The sequence below is a fragment of the Myotis brandtii genome, unplaced genomic scaffold (assembly GCF_000412655.1).
Source record: "Myotis brandtii unplaced genomic scaffold, ASM41265v1 scaffold502, whole genome shotgun sequence".
NCBI classification, from domain to species: Eukaryota; Metazoa; Chordata; class Mammalia; order Chiroptera; family Vespertilionidae; genus Myotis; species Myotis brandtii.
The window spans coordinates 598584-603585 of NW_005369142.1; the positions used below are offsets into that span (position 1 = coordinate 598584).

General features: G+C 36.1%; 1 pseudogene; it reads left to right on the top strand.

Moving 5' to 3' along the window:
- The window catches only part of LOC102245346, a 23804-nt pseudogene that overhangs the window by 17280 nt on the left and 1522 nt on the right, over nucleotides 1–5002 (top strand).

Below are 5002 nucleotides of genomic sequence, written 5' to 3' on the forward strand. Positions count from 1 at the left end.
GGGGGGGGGAGGGGGGAGGGCGGGGTGGGAACTGGGTGGAGGGGAGCTATGGGGGGAAAAAAGAGGAACAACTGTAATAATCTGATCAATAATGATTTAATTAAAAAAATCTGGAAACAGCCCAAGTGCCATCAGTAGATGAGTGGATAAAAAGGCTGCGGTACAGTGAGAGCAAAAATGGATAGACAAAGAAACCCTCAAAGGAAAGAAAAGGAAGAATCGCCAGAAAAGCAGCTAAATGAAACAGAGGCATGCAATATGTCAAAAAAGAAATCAGAATAAGGGTCATACAATTCATAAACCAGATAGATGAAAAAATCAACAATTATGTAACAATCAAGAAGAAATGGAGAGTGATATAGCTGCAATAAAAAAAAAAACACCATGGAAAGTTTCAACAGTAGACTAGGAGAAGCATAGGACCAAATTAGCAAATTAGAAGACAGGGAAGCAAAACACCCAAACTGAACTGCAATTGGAGAAAAAAAATTAAAAGATGGAGGAGAGCCTAAGGGAGCTTTGGGACAACATGAAATGAAGAAACATAAGAATAATAGGTATTTCAGAAAGACAGGAAAGGAACAAGGGTTAGAAAACCTATTTGAAGAAATAATATCAGAAAACTTCCCTGATGTGGAGAAGAAAAAAGTCACACAAGCACAGAGAGTCCCAAACAAGATGAACCTGAAAAGATGAATTATAATTACTAAGGCAAACATTCAGGACAAAGAAAGAATCTTAAAGGCTGCAAGAGAGAGACAGAAAGTTATATACAAGGGATCTCCCATTAGATTATCAAATGATTTCACAACAGAAACACGTCAGGCCAGAAAGAAACAAAAGGAAATTTACAAAGTGATGCAAAGCAAGGGACTGAATCCAAGAATACTCTATCCAGCAAGGCTATCATTCAAAATTGAAGAGGAAATAAGGACCTTCACAGACTTTAAAAAAAAAAAAGCTAAGGGAGTTTATCGCTACCAAGCCAGCAATAAAGAAATGCTAAAAGCACTTGTGTAAAAAGAAGAAATATAAAGGGAAGAAGGAACACAGGAACAAGAATTAAAAATGGCTACAAACAAGTACCTATCAATAATAATTTAAAACGCACATGGACTAAATACTCCAATCAATCAAAACACATCAAGTGGTTGAATGGATAAAAAAAATGACCCATATATATGCTGTCTACAAGAGTCCCACCTCAGAACAAGGAAATCGCATGGACTGAAAGTGAAGGTATGGAAAAAATTTTATAGGCAAATGGAAAGGAAAAGAAAGCTGTTATCTGGGGTAGCAATACTTATATCTAACAAAATAGACCTCAAAGTGAAAGCCATAACAAGATATAAGGAAGGTCATTTCATAATACTAAAGGGATCAATACAACCAGAGGATATAAACCTGATAAACATATATGCACCCAATGCAGGAGTACACAAATACATAAAAAAAAATCTCCTGAAAGATATCAAAGGAGAGATCGACAATAATACAATCATAGTAGGGGACTTTAATACACCACTGACATCACTGGATAAATCCTCTAGACAAACAATCAGCAAAGAAACAGCAATCCTAAATGAATCACTAGATCAGATGGACTTAATTGACATCTTCAGAACACTTCACCCCAAAGCCATGGAATATACATTCCTCTCAGGTGCTCATGGGACATATTCAAAAATAGACCACATATTGGGTCACAAGCAAAGTCTCCACAAATTCAAGAAGATCAAGCATCTTCTCAGACAACAATGGCATAATATTAGAAATAAACTACAATAAAAACAATCCAAAAAATTCAAACACTTGGAAGCTGAATAGCATGCTATTAAACAATCATGGGTTACCAAAGAGATCAAAGAGAAAATTAAAAAACATCCTGGAAACAAATGACAATGAAAACACAAAAATCCAAAATCTATGGGATACAATGAAAGCAGTCCTGAGAGGGAAGTTTATAGCACTACAGGCCTACCTCAAAAAAAAAATGAGAAAAAATGGTAGTAAATCATCGAATTCTATAACTTAAAGAATTAGAAAGAGAGCAACAAGAAAAGCCCAGAGTGAGCAAAAGGAAGGAGATAATAAAGATCAGAGCAGATATAAATGACATAGACCCCCCCCCAAAAAAAAATACAAAGGATCAATGAAACCAAGAGCTGGTTCTTTAAAAGGATAAACAAGATTGATGAACTTCTAGACAGGCTCACCAAGAAGCATAGAGAGAGGACCCAAATAAACAAAATCAGAAATGAGGCGAAATAACAACAGCTCCCACAGAAATACAAAGGATTATTAAAAAATACTATGGACAACTCTATTCCAACAAACTAGACATCCTGGAGGAAATGGACATATTCCTAGAAAAATAAAACCATCTAAAACTCAACCAGGAAGAATCTAAAAATCTCAATAGGCCAATAACTATGGAAGAAATTGAAGCAGTCATCAAAAAGCTTCCAGCAAACAAGAGCCTGGGGCCAGAAAACTTCACAAGGAGTTTTACCAAACAATCAAGGAAAAACTAAAACCTATCCTCCTTAGACAGTTCCAAAAATATCAAAAGGAAGGAACGCTTCCAAGTTCATTCTATGAAGCCAGCATTACCCTAATAACAAAACCAGATAAAGACAACACAATGAAAGAGAATTACAGGCCAATATCTCTCATGAACACAGATGCCAAAATCCTCAACAAAATTCTAGCAAATCGGATCAAGCATTACATCAGAAAGATCATACACCATGATCAAGTAGAATTTATCCCGGGGATGCAGGGATGGTACATCACATAAACAAATTTAGAAACAAAAATCACATAATCATATCAATTGATGCAGAAAAAGCATTTGACAAAATCCAACACCCATTCTTCATAAAAACTCTCAGCAAAGTAGGAATAGAGGGATCATACCTTAACAGAATAAAAGCTTTACATGACAAACCTACAGTTAGCATCTTACTCAATGGGCAAAAACTAAAATCACTTCCCCTAAGAAAAGGAACAAGACAAGATGCCCACTCTCGCCACTTCTGTTCGACATAGTACTGGAAGTGCTAGCCATAGCGATCAGACAAGAAGAAAAAATAAAAGGCATCCAAATAGAAAAAGAAGAAGTAAAATTGTCATTATTTGCAGATGACATGATACTGTACATTGAAAACTCTAAAGACTCCATCAAAAAACTGCTAGACTTAATAAATGAATTTGGCAATGTAGCAGGATACAAAGTGAACACCCAAAAATCTATGGCTTTTTTATACACCAATAATGAATTTACAAAGAGAGAACCTTTAAAAAATCACATTTTCCATTGCAGCAACAACAAAAATAAGATACCTAGGAATAAACTAAGGAGGTAAAAGACCTGTACTCAAAAAACTACAGGACAATGAAAAAAGAGATAGAGGAAGACATAAACAGATGGAAGAATATACCATGTTCATGGATTGGTAGAATCAACATCATTAAAATATCCATACTACCCAAAGTAATCTATAGATTCAATGCAATCCCTGTTAAAATACCAACAGCATATTTCACAGACATAGAAGAAACTCTTCAAAAATTCATGTGGAATAAAAATTAAAATAAAATAAATAAATAAATAAACCACCATATAGCCACAGCAATCCTGAGCAAGAAAAAAAAAGTTAGAGGGATCACAATACCAGAGATCAAGCTATATTACAAAGCCATTTTTCTCAAAACTGCCTGGTACTGGCACAGGAACAGACATATAGATCAATGGAACAGAACAAAGAACCCAAAAATCGACCCAAGCCATTTTGCTCAATTAATATTTGACAAAGAAGGAAAGAGCATAAAATAGAGTCAAGACAGTCTCTTCAATAAATGGTCCTGGGAAAATTGGTCAGATACATGCAAAAAAGTGAAACTAGACCACCAACTTACACCATACACAATAAACTCAAAATGGATAAAGCACTTAAATGTAAGATGGGAAACCATAAAAACCTGAGAAGAATCCACAGGCAGCAAAATAGCAGACATTTGTCATAGCAATATCTTTACCGATACAGCTCCTGGGGCAATGGAAACTAAGGAGAAAATAAACAAATGGGACTACATCAAAATAAAAAGCTTCTGCACAGCAAAGAAACCATCACCAAAACAACAAGAAATCCCACAGTATTGGAGAACACATTTGCCAATGTTATCTCTGATAAGGGTTTAATCTCCAAAATTTACAGGAACTCATACAACTTAACAAAAGGAAGATAAACAATCCAATCAAAAAATGGACAAAGGACCTGAATAGAAACTTTTTGAAAGAGGACATACAGAAGGCCAAGAGACATATGAAAACATGCTCAAAGTCACTAATCACCCAAGAGATGCAAATCAAAACCACAATGAGGGCCCTTGCTGGTTTGGCTCAGTGGATAGAGGGTTAGCCTGCGGACTGAAGGGTCCTGGATTTGATTCCAGTCAAGGGGACATGCCCAGGTCGCGGGCTTGATCCCTAATAGGCAGCATGCATGAGGCAGCCAATCAATGATTCTCTCATCATCGATGTTTCTCTCTCTCTCCTTCTCCCTTCCTCTATGGAATCAATAAAAATATATTTTAACAAAACAACAACAATGAGGTACCATCTCACACCTGTCAGAATGGCTATCATCAACAAATCAACAAATGACAAATGCTATGGAAGATTTGGCGAAAAAGGAACCCTCTTGCACTGCTGGTGAGAATACAAACTGGTGCAGCCACTGGGCAAAACAGTATGGAGTTTCCTTGGGGAAAACAGTATGGAGTTTCCTCAAAAAATTATAAATGGAACTCCTATTTGACCCAGTAATCCTACTTCTAAAAATATATCCTAAGAAATCAAAAACACCAATCAGAAAGGATATATGCACCCCTGTGTTCACTGCAGCACAATTTACAATAGCTAAATTTGGAAACAGACTAAATGCCCACCAGCTGATGAGTGGATTAAAAAAACTGTGGTACATCTACACAATGGAAT